Here is a 23,639-nt window from a genome sequence, read left to right as displayed (position 1 = left end):
GGATATTGTTCTCTCTTTCCATTTGCTTCCCTTGTGTGCCATCTGACTCATAGGTTGTCATCAAAACCCCCCACTCTACCTGCTCATGGAGAGCTCATTTCCTGAAAATTTAAAAGCCTCATAAGAGCAGTCACACACTATTATTTTATTTTTATGCTTAGTGCAGTGGAGATGGACGTGCATGGCTTTTCCCCTAGAAGTTTATTATCCCACTGTACAAGTGAAGCTGAGTGAACAGACCTATTAGGTAAAAATTAGGGACCAAGATTTCAACAACAAACTCAGAAAATTGCTTAACTGAAGAGAGATGCTGCCAGCTCCCCCTGGAAGCCAGCTGGAAGCCAGTTTTTCTCTGTAATGGAGTGGTGGGTCTCCAGTGGAGTCCTGGTGCCTCCTGTCTTTGACCTCCTCCCAGAGGTTTGACTTCTGCAAAGCTGTGTATGGTGTCTTGTGCCTGATGGCTCCTAGCCATATGAAGCTGTTGAGTGTAGCTTGTGGGGCCAGGAGCATTGGCTCTGCTTAGTCATTGTGTTGCCAACTCCCTCCTCTTTGTAAAATGTAAAAGGCATTTCCTGGCTTTAGCCAAAGCTTCCAAGATGACCTAAGTGGATGCAATTTAATATCATGACAAAAACATCAGTTTTCACCATACCCTTATCTTTCAAATTCTTCAGTTTCTAGTAATTTTGATTAAAAAGCATAGCATCGGATCACTGAAAACCCTTTTTTGATCTGCCTGGAAGAAGAGAAGCGGAGAGAATAAGGCCAAGGGAAAAAAGTCTACCTGTTTCCAGATGGAAAAATTGACTCTTATCTGGGTCAAAAATGATGTGAACAATTGGGCTTAGAGAGTATTAATCAATCATTCAAAGTTCATGTAGTGTATAAGTACCTCAGGGACTGACACAAGTAGCTTAAGGATTCACATTGACCCTGACATTGGTCATATTTTCAGCTCTGCATGAGGAGACATAGTGGAGTCTTAGAAAGTACAGAGATAGCACTAAAATGAGAGGTTGATGTGCTAAATTGAAAAGATTTGGTTTAAAAGGAAGGCAAAGGATTTTGATGATTGTCTTGTCAGAAACTTCACCAAGTTCATAAGAAGGATGTGAGGCTCTTCACATGGAGTATAATCCTCTGCACCAGCTGACCTGATTGACTGAAAAGCTACCCTGTGAGAAAGGACATGGGGGTGTGATGGACACTAGACTAAATGTATTAGCCAAAAATGTGCTTACACAGCAAATGACAAACAGCCCACTGGGCTCCGTGAGAAATAATGCAGCCAGCAGATCAAGGGGAATATATGCTCCTCTTTCTTTAGCCCTGGACACCCAGGTGTGGGCTGCCCAGTTCAAGAGGGATGTGGATGAGCTGGACAGGCTCTCCAGCAGAACTTCCAATCTGGCCCGACGGCCTTGAGGAGAGGCTGGAACCCATGAGAGCTGAGTTTGATCTGGTGAAGAGGTGGTTTCAAGCTGATCAATTTAGCAGTCCATGACTGCTCAATAGACAGTTGCAGTGATGACAGAGCCAAACTGCTGTCTGACTCAGCAGAAGGAATAATGGTGAGCAATGCCCCTTGGGGAAGTTCAGATTTGGTATGAGCAAAAAATTCTGCAACAGTATGGCAGCAAAGCTGTGAAGTAAGGAGCCATCATTCTTAGCAATTTTGAAACTAGCACATCTGACCTAGTGTTAGCAATAGCTGTGCTTGGACAGTAAGGCTGGGTTAGGGAGCTGATTATGACTTGGGACTTCATCTTAAATTTCCTGAATCTAGTAGTAAGGCCCTAGCAATTGAAGGCTTGGAAGCTTTTCCATCTTTACCTTTTAGCCCAACTGAACCTTTTGCTGTTAGTTTAGCTTATGTGTAAAATGACTCTCAAATTATTTTATTGTAGTTTGACACAATGATATGCCTATTTTAAACTCAAAAAATCAGGGCAACAGAGTGTCAGGTTGGGGGACCAAGGTATACTGAAGTGTTGATGATTTCTGAAGCAAGGGGAAGAGACAGGGTAAGGTGAGAGAGGTAATGAAGTGAAGGGGTTAAGCCCTGACCACAGAAAATGGTAAGAAATATATGAATTAGACATTAGTTAGAGAGGTGGGATATACATGGAGCATAAATAGGAAGAACATTACTCTGAAGCAATTCTGTGAGAAAAGTGGGAAAGTTTAAGGTGTGTTAAAGGTTTTGCAGCCTCAAATTAATATTTATGGCCAATGTGGAAGAAGGAGTTTTGTTCTATTGCATATCAGCTCTTAGTAATTATAGAAGTTGCTGGAACTTCTCCTATGTAATGGTGTGCTGCTAAGTTTCTCAGGGATCTTGTGAAATGCATGTGGTATCAGATTATGCCTATTGCAATTCAGTGTTTAGTGCTGGCTTGAGGAGCTTAACCTAGAAATTTGATAGTGGTTATTGAAGACAAACCTTGGCGAGGTTTCTAATAATGCTGTGGAACACCTCTGGAAGAGAAAGATGTACTCCATGAGCTCTGCAAGACTGTTGGATGGGAAGAAACAAAAGGGCTGAGGATGTCTGGGAAAGGTATTGTCACAGAACTGTGCCCATCAATGGGGCTGCACTGCTCTGAGTGGGCTGAGAACTTGGCACAGGCTGCAGCAATGGTTATTGTGTGTTATGAATGGCTGCTTCATGCTAACCAGTCTGTGGTGGCTATTTTTAATCCCAAACTCTAACATGAGGGTATTAGAACAACGCTTGTCTCAAATGTGAAAGAAACCACAGAGCAAGGGACTAAAGGGCTGTTTTGAAAAAGGTCTGGAAGGGAAGCCACACAGACTGGAAAGCTGCCCCACTAAAAACCAGCTTTAGAGAAAAAAAAGTGAGATATCTCCTGAAAAAAAAAAAAAAAAAGGAATAATCCTTTAGCAGGTTGCTGGCCAGAGTCATGGATTCAAGGCTGGGTCAGATGCTTGGGTTGATCCTAATTATGTATACCAGTGTTACATTTTAATTGTAAACTCGTTAACCCAAGATTGTCCCAACCTAGATGAATACAGTACAAGGAATAGTTAATGAGAAGTTAAGTACAGCTAACCACAACCATGTTCTTCCAGAGCTGAAGGAGAAAGCTGTAACTTGTATGCTACTTGTGGGTAACAGAAATTCTGCAGCAGGTCTGTAAACAGCTGCCATCCTGACAAACCTGTGTTCTGGAATTGGATCCCTTGCTTTGGCCTGATGGCCAAGAAGTCCTTCTGAAGCAAGTTGCAGGCACCTCCTCCTCTCTGTGATTTGTAACATATTAATGACCGTTTCACACTCTTGCAGAAGTCTTTCTGAAATCCCAGCTCTATTTGAAAATACCTCAGTTGTAGCAAGATGAGATAGAAAAAAGAATGTATGTTGGTAACATCCAGTACTGCTCATTTACGGACTTAGTGGCTCTGTTCCAAATTGAAGGCTATAAGCCTCAAAGATACGTTTTTTTCCTCAGATATTTATATACCTTATTCCTTTTAGAAATCAACAGCTCCATATGCAGTGGTGTCCACAGAAAGAGGTTTTTTTTTAGTGGTGTTTTTATTTTGATTTTGTTTTTTTTTAATGGATAGGTCATGTGTGCAAGAATCTTGTCTGAGACATATTTGGCATGTATATATTAGGGGCATCTCAGATGGCTGCAGAACTTTCCTATTTAAAGGAGGCCTTGGCCCCAAGAGCTTACTAGCAGCCTAAACAAAGGGTATAAATAGCAATTACTTGGATAACTCAGACCTGACTGTACTCATTCTTTTTATTCCTTAATTCTGTAGGCACTAAAATCCCTTAGTGGTGTTAATCCAGTGTCTGAATATCCAGGCTGCATTTTACATTAAGAGTTAAGAAAGGAATTAATCTCTTTTTTCTTGTTCTAAGGAGCACCATGGCAAATGAGATTGTTTCAAGGAGAGGTGGAGGTTAGTGTTAAAAAAGAAAGATCTTTCTTCCTAGCTAAATGGAAAGGTCTCTTGAAGAAAAACTGAAAGAGGCATGATTGAAAGTGCATGGAAGTCACACAGCTCCTTGCACTGCCTTCATTGGGTTTTGATTTAGGCTCACAGAGTGTCCATTACTTTTTATTGCCCTTTCTGGGCACATAAAATGTTACTTTTATTGTTTAAGAAAAAGAAATCATGACTGACTTTAGCATTCACTGGAGTGAGTCATTGACTTGAGCCCAGCATAGCATGACCCAAGGGTTCACAACAAATCCCCACAGCCCTGTCCTGCACTCCACTTTATGAAGCTCTCCTGAGCAGTCACTGTGCCAGCCCAGGTTCACGAGCAGGGACCTGCAGCATGATCAGAATTGCTCAGTACTTTGTGCTCATGCTGGGGCACAATGGGTAGGAGACAACACAACACATTCCTGGAAATCATTTCTGTTGGGGACATACAATGCCTTTTTTTCTGGTGGCCTCTGCAATTGTGAATGCATTTCACAGCAGACGTGTAGGAGCCCAGGAGTGAAATCCTATCCCAGCCCAGCAGCTGCTTCCATGAGGAATGTACCTTGAACTGAATCTCCTGGAGTTATATTATTTGTATCTAGAAATCATAGCTTGCAAATACGGGGTTTGCCATCTGCATTGCCAATAGGTGCTACTGATCCTCAACATCTCTATTAACTTCTACTGCATGGCCACACTCCTTGATGGTAGCCTATTGCACATTCATCATGCATGGCAAGAACTAGTAAGTCTGACCTGAAAAAGTCATGCTGAGTTGCCCCTTCAGTCAAAAACTAGGGAGAGAAACAGGGATCAAACTTCTCAAATGTCTGCTTGCCAGTGCATGTGTCTGATGCACTGTGCCTTGGTGGAGGGGGCAACAGTACCAGGAGAAGTGAGAGGTGTGGGGTCTCTGCTCAGCACAGAAAGCTGTTGACTGCACTTTACTGTTCATGGAAGGCACAGTCAGATCTGTAATTTACTGTAGTGTTATCCTGTGTCTGATAAAGGAATGCCACATTCAAGGTTCAGTGGGAAGCCTACATGCACCTTGCAAAAAGTCATGTTTTTCTCTGTTTGTGAAACATCATAAAACTACCTTCGGTGATAGCTGGAGCAGGAATGACCTCAGACTAAGCACCCTACTGAAAAACCTTCCAGCTCATTGCAGATTGGTTATGTCGTCTTTGTGTGTGATGGTGGCCAAGAGTAGAAATGTTGAATATCTTGACAAAAAATGCTGAGAGTGAAACTGTAGTAGTCAAATCTGCCCATAAAAGCACAGACCCTAATGGGCTGGGCCATAGGAGCTTTTGGGGCAAAGTAGAATTGTTGCTTTTACCAAGTCCCTCTTTTGCTATATGGTAGAGTCTTTTTTTTTTTTTTCTTTTTTATTTCTCAATTCTTTCTCATCGGCACAACTCTGTATCTTGGGTATATTTGGTGTTTTAACAAAGCTCCACCATATTTTTGCTTGGAGACTATTCTTGTTAATTTTAGTTTTTGGTCAAAAGTTCTAGATAGTCTCAGGAAGAGGTTAATGGCTTGTTGGTGAGAGAACAATTCTGGCCTGTGGAGAAATCCTGAGGTTGTTTGTCAGAAATAAACATCTATCATTGTAGTTCACTGTCCCCATCACTACTGCCTGTGTTTATCACACCACGTTGTCTTGTGTTTGGCTATAAGTTTCTCATTGTACTCTTTCACTCTGTGTCTACCCTGTGCTTTGTCTAACAAAGTCTGTCTCTTAATTAAAGTCTCATACTCTTGCTCTTATGTAAAGAAGTAGTAACAAGATAAAAATAAGTTGTTTGTGAGATGATTATGGTCTGTAGCCAATGCACAAATCTGCGCTCTGAAAACACACAGTTGATTTTTGTCATGGTAGAAGTACATCACAAGATGCTATACACCGGAGTAAATACTGCTGTGGAGGGTTGTTGTCCACCTTCTGATCAATAGCCCCTGTAATTAGTTTCTTTGCTGTATGATGACATACTGGATCTGTCCCATTCATGATTTCATCCACTCCTGCATGTGCTCAGGAGATGGTTAGGCTGGAGTACAGTAAACCAGGGTCTTTTGGCAGCCCTAGGTCTTGATCTTTAGTTTCAATCACAGCCCAGCTTTTCCTTTTCCCTGGATGGGTTGGCTGAGCTGTTGCAGGGTGATTTATAATCACAGAAGAGACCTTCAGTGTCACAAGGTAGTATAAGCTCCTGATGGATGCTGACAGGTTAGCTCCCTATAATAAGCACCTCTTATCTATCATGCTTGCACAAATATGTGTTTACTTTGGCATTTATGGTTGCAGTCTTGAAGTGCTGCCAGACCAATAAGCTTGTTTTGGAATAATGAACATATGGTTCCAAAGCTTCATTATTGCAACAGTGGAAGTAAATCTAACATCATCTCACTGATTTTTTTTTTTTTTTTTTGTAGGACAGTGGCTGGGAGTACTAAGGTGCTGTCTCTAGCCATTGTATTTCTGAATTGAGAAATATCTTTAGTTTTACTCCCTTGGTCTCTTTCTTATTGCTATTCCAATATTTTCAGAGCTTTTATAAAGAGTTTTCTGAGTTGTAGTTTATTGCCCCACTCCACCCCACTTTTTTATTTTTAATTATATCCTCCATGTTTTGGAGTTTTAGACAGTTATGATATTTACAAGTGTCTTAACAAGTCTGATGCAGTTGACTATGTGGGGTGTTATGTTAACTCACTGGTGTACTTTTAGAAGATAAAGGTCCAGCCTTCTCTTGTGCCTCTTTTTCAAAACCTCTGGCATTTTCATTCCAACTCTGTTCCCCAGCATATGCCAGTGTTCATAGGGCAGAGGAGAGAGAGCATGGTGAAAGGCGTCACAGCTTTGCACGTGGGTAGAGTTGTGAAATAGTGAGCACACACACAGAAAAAGCCCCTTTAATAAGCCTGTCAGACTTCATCTGAACCCTGATCCTGCCTCTGAATGAACTGATGAGAGGCTTGTAGATAGCTTAGCCTTGCATTCTCTGCAAGGGGCATCTTGTAATTGCCCAGCTCCAAGAGTGGGTTTTAGCATGGTGTGATCAAAGCGGTCTCCTAATCATGCCATTCCCCAACAGTTGAACTGAAAATAACAAACCTATTCAACCTGGGAGGAGTGAAGGCGTGAGAGATTTTCACCTGCTTGTGGAGGCTTGGAAAAAAGCACTTGATTCAAAGCTGGCTTAAAGTTTTCTCCTTTGTTTAGGGGGTGGAGATGACTTAACCTGCCTTTAGATGACTTTTGTGTTCGGCTCTTCCTATTATTTCACTAAGACATATGAGCTTGGTTACCGTGCTTTTATCTGTGCTAAATATAAATGGGAAAACAAACTGAACACAGTGAGGTAAATAAAGAACAGGAAGTGTCAGACAGACCTCTTGAGACTTTCAGTATTCCCACGTGTTTTACATTACAAACCAGCAGGCGAGCACCAGCTTGCCACACAGGTGGAAATGTGTGTATGGAGGCCACCAAACAGTGAGTATTTACCCTGTATCAAATGACAGGAAGGGCTGAATGAAACATCACTGTGCTGAACTGCTGTGAAAGGCTGTGGGGTTTCTAATAGTCCCTACATTTCTCTAGGGTGGGCTGATGTTAGCGTAGTTGCTTATAGTATAAAAACAGAGGCAGCAGCTCAAACTAGAAAGATGTTCTTTAAGTTCCTGGTAAGTAGTTGCTGCTGAAATCTTGTGAGCTTTTATTACTAGGTAAGAAATTTGGTGTTAAACTGGGGAGTCAATTATTAAAATTAATTCTATTTTATGATGTATGTTCTCTTTCCTTCATCTGCAAGGCTAGGCAATATCTGACATTAAAGCAACTGATGTAACTGGACAAAGCAATCAGGGTACACTTCAATTTTGCTGACAGAACTGTCCAAAGCATGTCAGTCTCTGGCTGTTAAATCTTTATCTCTCTCTCTCCTAAAGGTTGACACAGCCTGTAGAAAATTGGTTACCTGAGAGAGAGAGAGAAAATTGTTACTTGGCTTGAAGCAGTGACAGGTTGTCAAGGGCTGAATAAAGAGACAAGTGTTGAAAAGATGCAAGGGAAGAGGCAGTGGGGGTCAATTAATGGTATCACTGGGAGTTTTAGCCATTTCTAAGAGTGTGACCTTCTGTCATTGAGATGTGAAGATGTTCATCATTTGGCAGGTTTGAGCCTCTAGTGAAGGTTTTTATGTTTTCACACAGGCAAAATACATTGAGGACCTGATGTTGGAATATTTCTAATAAGCATATTTTTATTTAGAGGAGGTTTAGAAGGGGGACAGTCTGCCAGGGTAGAGGTAGTAGTTTACCTGTTCTCCTAAAAGTAAAGCTAGAATGTACAATATTTTACAAACTTTATCAGATAAGGCTGTCCTCATCAGTTCCTGTGAATGAATGGAGGATATTTAGTTTCCACAAGTTAATAACCTGAAATACAAAGCCCAGTCGTCATCAAACTCAGAATTTTACATGACACATACAGGTTTATTCAGACTTAGTAATTGCAGTGAAAGGGTGTAAGTAATGCTCGCAAGTTAAGAGCAAGCCCTTGGTTTTCTGACACTGGGAGGTATCCTCCACTCTATCTCTGTGAATTCCTTTATAGCAGTGTGCTTCTTTACCTCTGTGTGTGTGTTTGGAGACCCTCCTGCTGCCAATAAGTTTGTAATCAGGTAAAAGAAGGGACGATTCTTCCCCCAGGATAGATAGGGAATAGATACACAAGGTGTTACTCACCTTACCTTTTTGTAAATACCCACAAGTGAGGTACCCTACACCTAGTTGTGTGCATCCTCCCAGCAGCCTGTGGTGAAGGAGACAGGTCTACTTTGTACATAATTTTTTCATCATTGAGCCTCTCAGGAGGCTCATCTACATGAGATCAGACACATGCTACACCCAATGAATTTTTATGACAGTTGTGGGAGAGTCAGGAGCTGAGCTGAATGCCCTTGGGAACAAAACTAGAACCTCCAGCATCCATCCTCTGCTTTTCTTAGTCATCCTTTCCATACATCAGTGGCAGTAGGAAGTGCCCAAACCAGGTTCCTGTGAACCTTAGCAAGTTCTGCCACAGATCTGAACTCCCAGGGTCCAGTCTGCACACACAGCTTGGGGGAAGGACACATCACTGCACAGATAACCAAATGTTACACTAGAAGTAGATAAAATGTATCATGTCACAGATCTTGATGCTCGTATAAAATTGCTTCATATCAGGCAACTGAAATTGCACATGCCCCTTTGCACCTGGCTTGTTCCCCAGATCTGTGGTGGGAAGACAAAAAGAGTGTTGTAGAACACGTCTAAGATGATTTGCTCTTTTGTTAACCATTGCTCATCTTTCTCTAAGGTGCATTTCCTCCCATTCTTTTAGGAACTGTATGTGCTACATACCATTCACATTGTATTAACTAGGGTTGCAGTTGGATGGACTGTTATTAAGGGAGATAATTACATACTGTGGGTAGCTGTCGATGTTCCTGGTAATATGCTGCTGAGGAGTTCACACAGAGCACAAAGCTGTGCATCAAGGGCTTGTTTCCACACATGGATTACCTGCACAGAGCCTGGACTTAAGGTAACTGGAAAAGAGATGGAATTTTGTCACTTTTCTATGAAATCCAAGGAAAGCCCTGAATTGTGTGAATGGTTGCTCTCTCCTTTTCACACCTTTGATGCTTGGGTATTTTGTTTCATTTTGGTTTTACTTTTTGTTTTGGGAAAAATTCTGCAATTTACTGCAAATGGCTTGCTTTGCCACACGCTGATGTCAAGTGTGTTGTCAACCAGAGCAGAAAAGGCAAACATGTTCTTTGTATTCTGGAGGGTCTGAGGCTTGGTCTCCATTTCATTTCTGTACACAGGTAGTGCTGGGTTCTTGGTCTGGGGAATGACTTTGCTCCCAGATTGGATCGGCACAGAAGCAGAAGCCCAGTGGGGCTGTCGCTGGCGGTAAGGGCTCCCCAGCCTCCAGACGCGCGGCTGCGTTCACACTCGTGCCGGGTATGCGCAGGGACACCGCACCAGGAGGTGGCACTCCAGACCGTCTAACGTGTGTCGCGGGCTGCGTCGAGCCCGCTGAGTACATCGCAAAAGGTGCCAGCACTGCTCGTTGTGTTGGTGCAGACACAGCTGGGCTGGCTGGAAGCAGTTTAGCTGCAGACGCGTGGAGCTCTGCCCGGGCTTGTTCCCTGTGCTGGGAAACACAGGTACCTCCCAGATCTCGGGGGTACACTTATGTGCCTCTCCTAAACTGGGCTTTGAGCTTTGTACAGGATTATGCTTTCTGGGTGTTCATAGGGTTCCTAGAAGAGCTTTGGCCTGTGCCTCCTAACTGTACAAGCAATGCCTGGGCAAGGGAGGGAAGCAATGCCTAGGAGGGAAGCAGTGCCATGTGCATACCATCTCCTTAACATGCTTTAGGGGTGAGGCTGAACTTAATTTTGGAAGGAAGAGTTTCCCATTGTAGAAGCAAGTTGTGCTATGCTGCTTGTCCTCAGAGTCAGTGAACCAACATTGCTCTTTTATAGTTTGGTGTTAGAGAAGAGCTAAAACTGCTGATCTTACTTGTATTCTGGGAAGAGTGACTCTGGCAGGTTGGTCTTGCTCTAATAGTCAGAAGAGCATAGAGATTTTGAAAGAAATTACAAAGAAGGCTTCAGACTCAAAAGAACCAGTGGACTATTAAATATTTGAACTTTATAACAAGCTTGACTACTTCCCTAGCAAAACATTGTTCCCTGCTTGGCTTTTCCCATGCTCGTGCCCAATTAGTGATGCCACCTTTACACTCAAGGGCAATGGTCCCTGTCTTTCTCTCCAATGCCTTTCCTGTCAATGTATTCTCAGCCAACAGGGACAAGAAAGCTGGGGAGGGACTTTTTAGGGTATCAGGTAGTGATAGGACTAGGGGTATTGGAATAAAGCTGGAAGTGGGGAGATTCAGACTGGACTTGAAGAAGAAGTTCTTCACCATGAGAGGTGTGAGACCCTGGAATGGGTTGTCCAGGGAGGTGGTTGGGGCCCCATCCCTGGAGGTGTTTAAGGCCAGGTTGGATGAGGCTCTGGCCAGCCTGATGTAGTGTGAGGTGACCCTGCCCATGGCAGGGGGGTTGGAACTAGATGATCCTTGAGGTCCCTTCCAACCCTGGCTGATTCTATGATTCTATGATCTCAACATTTGATCATCCTGCAACCTGCTAGCACATGGAAAAACTGGCCATTTAGTCTAAACTATCCCTCAGCTGTCTGTCTGGTGAGTCAGTGAAAAAAGAGCTTTGTCCCTTGAGATTACACATGAGCCCCTGAATTTCTTAGTCTGTATAATTATTTGCTGGGTTATTGGTCTGACGGCATAACAGAAAAGATTCTTACAACTGAAGGTCAGCATTTCCCAGTTATGCATGCTCCTTGGGAACCAGAAAGAGTTGTACTTATTTTCAGCACTTTGTTGTCACAGAATTTTTTAATTTCTCTGATGCTTACAAGGTGCTTTTAGAGCTAATATAAACATTTTCATAATTTTCTGTCTTTAATGACAAGACTCATAATGGATTAAGTTATAATTTAACCCTTACCCTCCCTCTCACCAAAGATGAGTGACTAACCTTGGCTTGGTGGAATGTGATTAAATGAGGTATCTCTGATTACTCTCTACATGTTTGCCTGGAAAGCAATTTCTACTTTGTTAAATTACAGTAGCCAGTGCCTTATGAAGTAAAAGAAAACATTTGTCCAGCAGGACATCATAAATTTCATGACAGACTTTAAATTTCCTTCAATGAATTGTTTAAAGTGGAGCAGACTGATCTTCTTAAAACAGTCTGGCCCTTCCTGAGTTCATGAGAAGCTGCTTTGCCTCCTCCATTCAAAAGCATATGAAATCCCCTCTGCAGAGGAAGCCTGGCGGTAAACGGAAGCAATATAGTTGTTGGCTGTGTTTCAAACCCAGGGAAAACCAATGCCATCTGAAAGGCAGTATTAAAAATAATTAGTCAGGATCATTTTTGATAAGTTGATTGTGCCCCATAAAAGAGAGATTGTGGAAGCCACCGTAGCCCCAGCATCTTGGACATAATCCAGTTTTTACAGTGAAGCAAGATTAAGTTAAATCACTTTTCCAAATAACCATAATTTGTTTGATTTGCTTTCATGAGGGCTTTTGGTTATGTCAGTAGTTGTCAGATGTAGACTGTCTTGTGATGTCTCAAGCCTTTCAACTTAAGAAAGACGTATAAACTTTGCTGCCCTCCAGTTAGAAGGAGCAGCAGGCTTTTGAGAATGAATGAAATCCTTTAGTCTTCAATCCTGAAATGTGATGCTTGTGTCAGCCTTCAGTGATGCAGGAAGTCTGTATGGTGATGTTTTATGCTGTAAACCTACCTTCTTCATATTAAAGGCATACTGAGAGTGGCACTTCAATAAAGAATGACTGTGAGCCTTTATGTGCATCTGCCTTGTGAATTGCTGAAGGAAACTTTTATAAAAGACATTAAGGTTCATATATGTACATCTCCTTGTGGCATGTGAATGCACAAACCCTTGTTTTCATTGCTAAAAAGTGGGCAGGATTTGATTCTTAGAACTACAAGCTAAATGTGCTCATCAAAATTTTAGTCTTGTGATACATTTCAGTAGAGTGTGACTACAATATCAATAAAAAAAGCCACTTTTTTTTCTTTAAATGAAAAATTAATATCTCAACAGTGACAACAAAACACAAAACACAGCCTCCACATCAGAACAGCACAGAGCCCAGAATAAAGCAAAAGCAGGCCTCCAAATAAGAAACATTTTGTTTCACAGAAATGCATTTTTTGTAACATTTTTTTGTAGAGATTTCACAAAGAATAATTTTCAGTGGAGAAACATTTTCTAATGGATAAGAAATTTGGTTATTTTTTTTCTCAGCAGCTGAGAGCTGATCCAGGCCCCTGATCCCACCCGGGTCTGTTTGGCACTACTGAAATACAGCTAATCCCTCATGATGCTAATAATGTACAGGTCATGTGCTGCAAACCTTCTGATTAAGAAAAGATCTTGAATGCCTCAATACTCAATACTAAGCTATAACAAGAATAAGTCTTTCCTTGTTGTCCTTCCACCGAAAAAAAAAAAAAAGAAGGAAGGAAGAAAGAAAAGATGAAGATAGACCAAATAAATGCTCTTGCAGAGAAGTACTGGTGATTTCAAAAAGCTGTCATCAAATTTGTGTCTTGAAGCTCTGGAGATGTGGGGAGTCCCAAGTAAAACTTTAAGTGTTGATGTTGAGGGACTGTACATGGGTGACTGCAACACATTTGTTTTGCCTTTATTATTCTTGCACTGTAACTTGACTTTGGTTCAGGAAGAGGAAATCCATGGCCTTAATTGAAGCCAATCAGTGAAAGGTCATGGGGTAATACTTAACAGACAGGGATAGGGGAAAGGAAAAACAAGGAAAAGGTAGAGTCTCCACTTGCTTCAAAGACTCAGTAGGATCCCGGAGACGGAACACACCTGGAAGGAGAATGTGCTTGGACCCCAAATGTACACATCAACTGGGAGTCATAAAATTAAATGAAGTTTGTTTTGATGATTTGTTTCCTGTTTCTCCAGTGATCTGTGCAGCAGTAACCTCAGTGGAAGGAGAGATGGGTACCTACTGCAAATATTCAGATGTTATTCCTATGGTGTGGCTGCACCTATAGGAGCTTCAGTGTTTCCACTAAGGACGAGACATGGGGTTCTGTGGTTTCAGGTAGCCCAAAGGTTGGATTTAAATGAAATACTGACAGACTCTATTACAGAGAGTGATTAGGTTATTTCAAGACTTCAGTAACCCTGAAATCAGAAGGTGTTTTGTGATATTTAAGCTGTATTTCCTTGTGTATTTGAAACCCATTGCTCATTCCCTTAGCTACAGTGGACATGGGAAAATTATTATTTATTTTTTAGAGCTACTCTAAATCAAAGCTGGTCATGGTCATGGCCTTTTCTGGTCTAAGGTGAACATGGTCATGGTGTAGTCTAAACTAATCATGGTCTAAGTTTGCTTTCTGAGTAGTCCAGCACGAACTTCATCAAGTTCAGGGTTTATTTGAAAATATTCAGATCAGTTAGGTGCTTGCTTAGTTTATCAAGTATGCACACGTTCACAGGCTGAAGTCAGTAAGCCAGATTCATCATTGCCTTCTGGGCTTAATCTACTGGGCTGTTTACTGTATGTTAAGCATTTCTAAAACTGTATTTCTGTGATCTGAAGTGGGCTTCCAGAGCATCTGCTGATCTATCTGTGCTTAACTGGAGGTGTTGCATCTGCCCAGACCAAGAGAACAGTGAAATATCTTGATCAACCTCTGTCCAGAGATGTCAGGGCCACACTTTGCTTTGAGGCTTCGCTTACACAGGACTGCAAAGAGCAAACAATGTAGGTGTTCTTAATAACACAAAAAAGTTAAAAGCCATATTTTTTGAAACATGTTTTCTTGTTACAAATATCTGAGATTCAAATCCTTAGACCTGAGAAGGCTGTTGTGTTCATGGTGTGAAAGAAAAGATCTTACAAGCAACCTGGAGGATAAGTTTCTGTCCTGATTTAACCACGAACAGTCAGTCATCAGATTTGGATTTTTGATTTTTAAATATCTGACTACTGCTTCATTTCTCCATGATTGTTTTACATCCTGCTGTTTCCAACTTTGGAGACTGCTTTAGAAGTTATCCCTACAACCTTTAGTTGTGAGTTCTCTACAAATCTTAATGTTGCTGCAACAGATGGTGAAAAATTAAGATGGTTGATAAGTTCTTTTTCAAAGCCAGGGGAATTCATTAGCCAAGCGTCACTGGAACAAAACAGAGTGGAAAGTGCTTAGTGCAAATCCTGCACAACTAGGAACATTCATCTACAAAATCTCTATGCTGTAATAGGGGCAAAATCACAACCTTCCTCCCATGTTATAGTATAGAGTGTAACTATTCTTTAGATATGCCTTTAAGTTGTGCAGTGTGTGGATGGGTTCACAGGGCTTTATGAAAAGCATATAGAAGTGGAAAAACTCAAAAATAACTGGAACACGATGTAATGACAGCAGTAGCCTCTAGGGATATGCTAAGTGCTGAGAGTGCTTACCACAGAAAATCTGTATGGACATTTCCTTTTCTTGCATTGGCCAGGCCTTATTGTTGTCATTTTGAGTATTTATTAGGATAATACCACATGTTGATTGCTTACATCCTTTGAATTAACTCCCACCCAATGTAATGAGATGGAGCTCTGAGTCTTTTCAATAGTTGTGGATCATAATTTCACTTGCTGTTGGCATTATTATGGGATACTGAAATTTAAGGATAAATTGTGTAGCTGTGAGATCCCCATATACCCACAGAGTAATTCCCAGGAGGAGAAGCAGAATCGGCTGCTTGTTTAGAGCAGACTTTGCTCATGCAATGCTGAGCATGTGTTGGAAATCACAGAGCAATATTTTATCAAACCTGTCTAAACCAGAGCAAGTTGAGGTAATGTGGAATGAGAGGAGGTAATCACCACCATGATTTGCAAGTAAGACACAAAAGAACAGATTGGCTTCCATTGCTGTGAAGGCAACAGGCACACCCTGTCTGAGTGCTTTGAGCCCAAAGTCCAAAGCACTTGCACATCCTGTAGTTGGGTTTCCTACGTTGTGTCTCCTGTAACTGGTCTCTTTTGGAGAGTCCAGGGTGGCAGGTTCCTAATATAGTTGGAAGCCACAGAAACAATCATAGAATCAGTAGAATCAAGAATCATAGAAACAATTCAATGATTCTGTGATTCACTTTGATGAACAGATATCTAGGACCTCACAGTGGTTTGAGGACAGTTCTTTCTCTCGAACTCATTAGCTTAGATGTCTACAATACCCTCCCTGGCCTGCATATATGGCTTTTGATCACCTAACTTGAAACTTCTGTTGTAATGCCCCTGTTATAACATAAATCAACCTAAAAGTCAACAGAGAGTGACAGTAGTCTTCAGTGATTCATACTGTGTGACTGTCCTTCCGAAGATGCCTCATTCCATAACTACAGATGGAGAGTAGACATAAGCATAACACTTATATGCCTAATGATCATTACAGGAAATGTGGCCTCAGTGACACATGGATCAGCACAGAAGTGGCCTCAGAAGACTCTCCCTCCCTCCCTCTGTTACTGTGTTGTGCTGTCTCTGCTGTGTCTGTGTGGTGCACAAGTTCTGTACTCACGGCATTGGTGGTCAATATCAAGTTTTCATGTTCTCACAAAGCTTGTCACAACATGTGTTTGAAATTTGTAATCTCTTTGTTATTTTAAAACACATTTTCTCCCAGAAAACCGTTTCCCCACGTATTCTTTTACTTCCAGCAAAGTTCATTAGGGACACTGTTGGGGACTCAGTTTTTTGGAGGTGCAACTATAACTTTTTTGGGGCCAGAGTAACCAGCTGTTGGATTTTAACCCTGTCAGGGAATTAAGCCACAAAGAGTGACATGTTGGCTCTTGCCCCAGTGGGATGAGGGAAAAAAATCAAAAAGGTAAAAGTGAGAGCACTCATGGCTTGAGATAAATAAGTTTAATAGGGAAAGCAAAAGCTGCACATGCAAGTGAAGCAAAATAAGTAATTAATTTGCTGCTTCTCATCAGTATGCAGGCGTTTACCAATTTCCAGGAACACAGGGCTTCACCACATGTAAGTTACTCGGGAAGACAAACCATCGCTCTAAACATCTCCCACTTCCTTCCTCTTCTCCCAGCTTTTATTGCTGTCATGTGTTATGGGATAATGTCATATGTTATGGGATATGCCTTTAGTCAGTTGGAGTCAGCTGTCTCACTTATGTCCCTCCCCATCCTCATGTGCATCCCTGGCCTGCTCATTGACAGGGCAGTGTGAAAAGCAGAAAAGGTCCTGATGCTGTGTGAGCACTGATCAGAGATAACTAAAATCTCAGTGTGTCATCAACACAGTTTTGGTCACAAATCCAAAACATAGCACCATATGAGCTACTATGAACAAAATTAACTCCATTCCAGCCACAACCAGTGTATCAGCAATGTGGTGCATGCTGCTTGGGTGCTAAAGTTGGCTTGTGATGTGCTAGTAATACTGGAAAAAGTTCTTAAGCCTTATTGAACCAGGATGATACCTAAGCTAATGAACTAATGATGTTCAGATATCTTAATAAGGTGAGTGCAGAGCTTCTCAGAGCTCCCAGTACTACATGGCACTAAAGGGACAGCAGCCTGGGCAGCAGCAGAGAATCATAGCAGGCAGGTTCTTGGAACTGGCCTCAAAAATGAAAGGTGACATAAGCCCCTGGAAAATATGTGTTTTTCTCATGAGGGATCATCTGGGAGATACATTATATATACCTGCCTCATCAAAGTTTGATGTGAAACACCTCTTCTGGCCACATATTCCATTGAAGAAAAGCACTGTCTGCAGCACATTGGCAAGATTCTTGTCTAATCTGGTCTTGAATACTTACGGACATTTTTCTAACTGGTCTGGGAAGGATACTTAACAGTCTAACACATTACTATATGATTTATATTTTTTTCCCCTAGATTCACTTTCAATTTTTGTTGGCTTAGGTTTTACCCTGTTGTGCCTTGCTACATCACTTGAACAGCCTTGAGCAATTTTTTTCCCTTCCTCTAAGCTTCAGCTTTGTTAATGTTTCATATCATTATTAATAAAAAAAACCCTTGCAGATGTAATTTATGGAGCACATACACAGCAGAGCACACTACACAAGGGCCTACTGGTTTCAGAGTAGAACCACAGGTCTTTGTTTCCCAATGATGACTTCATCAGATCAGGCTCATGGGGAGCCACAGTTACAATAATAACTTAAATAACCAGAGTTAATATATAATTCTTTCAAATCCCAGCAGTTTTTAGAAGCTGGCTTACTACTGTCTTGGCTGCTTTATTCATTGCTGGTTGTTTTCTCTCCATTTGGAGATCATCTGATTATCTGAAATCTCATTAAAAAAAAAAAAAGGCTCAGTGCAATGAATCAGTGATTTTGGGCTGGTTTGCTGGAGTGCTCATTGCATTTCAATTATGCTGTACTCCTTTCTGTAACACTGTCTAAATGCATTCCAGATTTAGCTTTCTGTCTCCTTTATGGGATCTGTTACATTTCACAGGCTATGCCAGATGAGGTAAATTCACGTAGCATCATTAAGGTAAGTGCTCTCATGAAGGTCTAAACCAGATGAGGATTGGGCTTCTATTTTTTCCCTACTAGACAGAACATCTTCATAGTCTGTGTGGAGAGGAAATCTCTCTTCCTGGTACTCCAGTGTCACTGAAGAATAACAATACTGTAATAATCTGAACCTAGGAGAACATAGACCCTTCCTTCCCTGGGTGCCATTTGCAAGGCACCATACAGAAAGAGAATAAAAGGGGAAAATATCAAATAACTTCAGTTCTAAGGTGGTGATCAGATTCAGATAAACAGACTAAGGTAGCAGAGGGAAATTCAGAGGCAGAGCTGGCTAACCTGACTTGCAATGCTCTTGCAGCATGTGCAGACTTGGCTGTTTTCAAGGTACTTTATGGGAAGTCACCACATTCTTTTAGAATGGAAAGCCCCAGACATTCTTCTTATGTCTGTACTCCTTCTGGATGGACAGTAAACTCAGACTCCTGACCCACCACGTGTAGCATGGCTATGTAGTCATCACTGCTTGAACAAGCATGTCAAGAGTTTCATGACTCAAAGTTTCCTCAAAGGAAGGAGTCTATGGCTTGTGCAACATCTGACAATGCTAACATAATCTGCTCTAATTTACATCATCTGTTACCAGCCAGAGACATCCAGAGATGCAGCACTGTAAAATGTAATTATTCTAAACTCTGCGCGCAGAATTTCACTCTGAAGGTTTTGCGAAAGTCACATGTGACAAATTATTCTTCTGGATCAAATTGAGTGTCAGTGTCATGTGATTTGGCTGAACATCATATCTTATTCCCTGATGGGCATCTGAACTGTGGCTTGAAACCATTTTTCACAGAGAGATAGATCGAAAATTGCTGTAATCCTGTTTACTTGGAGGCAGGACAACTGTTAAGATACAGCTGGGTCAGTGAATGGGACATATTTTCTGAAAGCTGCTAAACTCAGTGTTTGTGAAGGTGTCTCTACTGATTCTAGCTGGTTGGTGTGAAATGCTTATGGAATGCAGAAGACTCTACGACTTGTCCTGCTTCCACTGGCTGGCTGATTTGTATACATGTGATGCTGTGAATGTGATCTTCCACCACATTTAGGGAGTGGGACAGAACAGCTGCCTTAGGGAGGGACTGACATAGTTTATCAAGGTGAGTTTCTGAAGGATTTTGTGTTGCCTTCATTATGAAAGTCTGGGGTTTATAATCATATGGAATTAATGATCTGAAAGCTGTGACCACTAGGGCTGAGAGGAGGATCAATGAGACAAATGGCATGAAAGAAACCTGATGCTTATGAAGAAATGATCTCTGAATAGAGGCAGGGAATCCTAACCTTCCAATCAACCTCATGCCCAACACCTAACACTGATTAACTTCACTGGAAATTATTTAATCTTTATTGAATGTTAGCTCACAAATAGCCAGTACATTTGATACTGGGTCTCTTTATTTTGATAAGCTGTGTCTCTTTGAAATCATGATTCTTGAATCCCTTGTCAGTGCTTCGTTCTTCCTGGTGCTCAGTTTGGAGTCATGATTCCTGTTTTTCCAGGAAAGAGCAGATAAAGCATATCTGAACTGAGAGTGTCTAGCTTGTTTTTTTCTTGAAAATCTTCAGTGATCAGTGTAATAGAAGGCTGTGGGGGTTGTGTAGTTTCAGCCACAGAGAGAGCAGCTTTTGCATTGGAGACTGCTTTTCAAATCCTGCCTTGACAGACCTTTCAAATAACTGATGGCCTTGCAATTGTCACTTCTAAAGAAAGCAGATAGAATACATCTGAAGAGAGGAAGAAAAGTATTACCTAGGCTGGAGATCAAAGTACACTTCCACTGGGATCAAATCCAGTTAATGCTATATTTACTTTAATAACCTCCAAGGAAGAGTACCTATCCATTTCAGTCTCACTATCATTTATGAAAGCCACCAAGGAGGAAATTACAGATTCGTAAAGTCAGCTGCAGGAATTCATCAAGTGCTTATTCAAATAATGGCTTGCTGATTACTGAAGCTTTCATTTCTAGAACAGAAAAGAAAATCTGCTCTCTGAAAGCCAAATGGAGGCACTTGAGATACAGAAGAGCAGTCATGGGTTCAGCACAGATTTAGTAGACTCTTTGAATGGGCAAATTCTACTTCCTTTGCCTTGTTGGTTTCTCAGTGCACTTCTGACTGCAAAATTGACTGCCCGAGGTGTTGCTGCCAGTGAAATGCTGTGTGCCTCACATACATGTGGTATGTGACATACATGCAGTCTAGTGGGGAGTGTAGGAACTCTGGATGTCAAATGATGCCAGTGCAGCGACTGAGCCTGTCTGGTGCTTCTGTAAACAAGTTATTTGTCCCAAATACACTTTCAGAATAAATTTGCAGAAAACAGTTGTGCAGCCTTAGTGGGGTTTTGTGGTGTGCTCTGTGAACAGCAAATGATCTCATAATTCAGTTCCATTTTAGATGCAGGCTATAAGTGAAACGTAGATGTTATGTTCTACTCCTTGGCTCCAGCAGTGCTGCTAAAGACTGTGAAACAGGTGTGCTCTCTGTCCTAGGCCCATCATCACAACATGGCTCATAAATATATGGATAAACTCTTCCTTTGAAATGAAGTATGTCAAAGTTGCCTACTGAGATGAATCCTGCACTGTGGCCATCTCTGTGCTGTCTCCATCCCACTCTTGTTTATTCTTGGCTTTACCTGATGCTCTGCCATGGTTTAATGATTAGATGGTGTTGGGTGATAGGTTGGACTTGATGATCTCAAAGGTCTTTTCCAACCTGGTTAATTCTTTGATTCTGTAACACTGTCACAACAAAGGCTGCAGTTGACACTCAGGGCTCTGCTGCTGACATCTGTCTACCTGTGAGAACAGTCCCGTGTACCACACTGAGAGGAGATCCTGCTGCCAGCATGATAACAGGGAGCATATGCTTTTCATTTGAAGACATGGTGGAGAGGCTTCTTTGGCCACAGGTGGCCAGTGGTATGTTGTCAGAGAGTTGCATCCACCTGGTGTCAGGTGGTGGGGTGAAGCCTGTTCCTGACAGAACCTAAGAACCTGCTTGGAGTACCAGCTTCACCTCACTTCTGATGGTGGCAGTAGTAGCTGTCTGATAAGTATTCTTTGAACATCTAGCATAGGCAGCAAGATGTTTCACTGCAATGGTAGCAATCTGTCACAGATTCCTCCTTTCCCAGCACTGTTGAGGCATGGAAGAAAAGACAGTTCTGAAATAGAGCAGATTATGAAAAGATTTCTCAGGAATTGCACAAAGTCTGCGCTGAGGGAGTCAAAGGAATCTTGTTAAAGACTCAATGACCAAACCCAATAAAAATTAAACATTTGGTTAAATGAGACCTTTTCATATTTTATCTTTTGTTTCCTAGTCATAGCTAAGGTAAGTATATAAACACACTTCCCACAGCCATTTCCTCCACTTCGTAGTGTTAGTTAAAATTATACAGCTGTGTGCAGAAGAGAAATAGGGTAAAAGGTTGTTATGTACACATGTAGAGAGACAATGAGTGAAGTTACACACAAAGCATATGTAGGAATAGACAAAAAATGTGAGTTCTTACACGTTTTACCTTTATTGTGTGGTCACAGTTGGAACGTGCACAAGAAACGTCACTCTTGTATTAACAACTGGTGCTTCACTGCCTTCTCACTCACTACCAAAATGTTGGCATCTGGGAGATCTGGTGAGGAAGACCTGCTGTTCCTGCTACTGCAATTAATCATGCTCCTTATGGCTGGAGATCAGAGAGAATCCAGTAATGCTTGAGGATCCGTCAGCTATGCGAAGTGAAATATTTCCTATTTTCACTCCTCCCTGTCAAAAGGGAATTGTTAAGTGCCCCAATTAAAAATCTTTAAGTGTATGAATTTTCTTATTGTGAGCTGAGGAGTCTCAGATCTCATTGACAAAAGCGATAATGGAGCATACTCCACTTCAAGTGGAATTGTTGTTGCTTCAGATGCTAGAAAGAGACAACAAAAATTAACACTTTCTCAGAAATTCTCCTTCAGGCTGGACTTTCGAATTGTAAAAAGCAGCAAACAACAAGGTCTTGGTGCAAAGTGGAAAGGCTTTAGTCTGGAACTTGGGAGACTTGCATTTTATTCTTGGCTCTTGGGCAAGTTGCTTCAGCTCTTGACTTCACTTTCATTTCTCACTCATTTTTCTCCATGTCTTGTTCATAGAAGCATCTTTGCTGTGTGTCTGCATGTGTCTTGAGGTTTGCTGGGGTTTACTATTGCACAGCTTGCAGGGGCTATTTCCATAGCTGTAGCTGTACCCACCCATCTGATGCATCTGGGAGCAGAGGTTTGTCCAAGTGCTTGTTAGTTGCTCTCAGTTTATTGTTCCATTGGGTTTTTTTTGATTCATAGAGTCTGGTAACTGAAAATCTATTTGAAACAGCATTATTGTTATGTGGCACTGGCTTCAAATTTTGGCACTTGGAGTTTGTATACAGTCATGAGTTAAAATTTGCTTTGAATATTTCCTCTGGGAAAAGGCTTTTGCTTTCTTTCAGAGTAACAGTGACTAGGGGGGAGCCAAGAGTACATTATCTTGAAAGCAACGTTTTCACTTTTCTTCCACATGAATTCCCAGTTTTCAAACACCACGATTTAGCCAGCTGTGTGGTTGTGGGGTGATTCAAGGAGACAGGTGAGACATTGAAGTCTGACACTCAGGTCATTGATAAAGTTTAATATGAAGTGCTATTCAGCACATGTTTTAGGTCCAATCTGTGGGAAAGGGAGACTCCTCTTGCATTTGTCTTTTGGCTACACTGCCATCAGATAAAGAACATCCCAACCACATACACTTCCCAGTTTCCCTTGATAACTGGACTACAAGTGCAATGTACATGCTGGAAACAAGAGAATAGAATTTCCTGGGAACCAGCTACGAGGATAAAGAGCAATACAACCAAAAATATTGCTTAGTCCTTTGAAAATGCAAGTCTTGGGCCATTATTTTTGTAAAACAAAGCATTAAATTGCTATTTTATTTGCATCTCTGCTGTGCCTCTGTTGATCCCCACATCTCCATTAGCTAGCTACCACCATCTTCTGCATGGTGAATTTGAGCTGTTTAGCTTGAACATTGCTTACAGCTCTTCTGATTCACTCTTGGTTTGTTCACCGCATCCCAGTCTCTCTCTTCATCTTCCAGGCACTGGTTTCTTCTCTTACTTTGTTCTTCTACTCCTTCCAATACCCAGAAGATTTCTTATCTTTCTCAAGCTTCCTCAGGCATCTGCCAGTACATTACTAAGGTCCCACAGCCTTTACTGTGGGCAGCAGCACTACTCATGGCAGTAGGATCCAGTAGGGCATGATGATGCCTAAAACAATCTTTTTTTTTGGAAGGCAAAACCTTTTCCTAGTTTTACTGTTGCATAACTGCCACAACAGACATTTTGGACAAAAGTGGCAGGGTGATGGCACTGAGCTG

The sequence above is a fragment of the Indicator indicator genome, chromosome 12 (assembly GCF_027791375.1).
Source record: "Indicator indicator isolate 239-I01 chromosome 12, UM_Iind_1.1, whole genome shotgun sequence".
NCBI lineage: Eukaryota > Metazoa > Chordata > Aves > Piciformes > Indicatoridae > Indicator > Indicator indicator.
Note: the sequence above shows the minus strand (reverse complement) of the source record.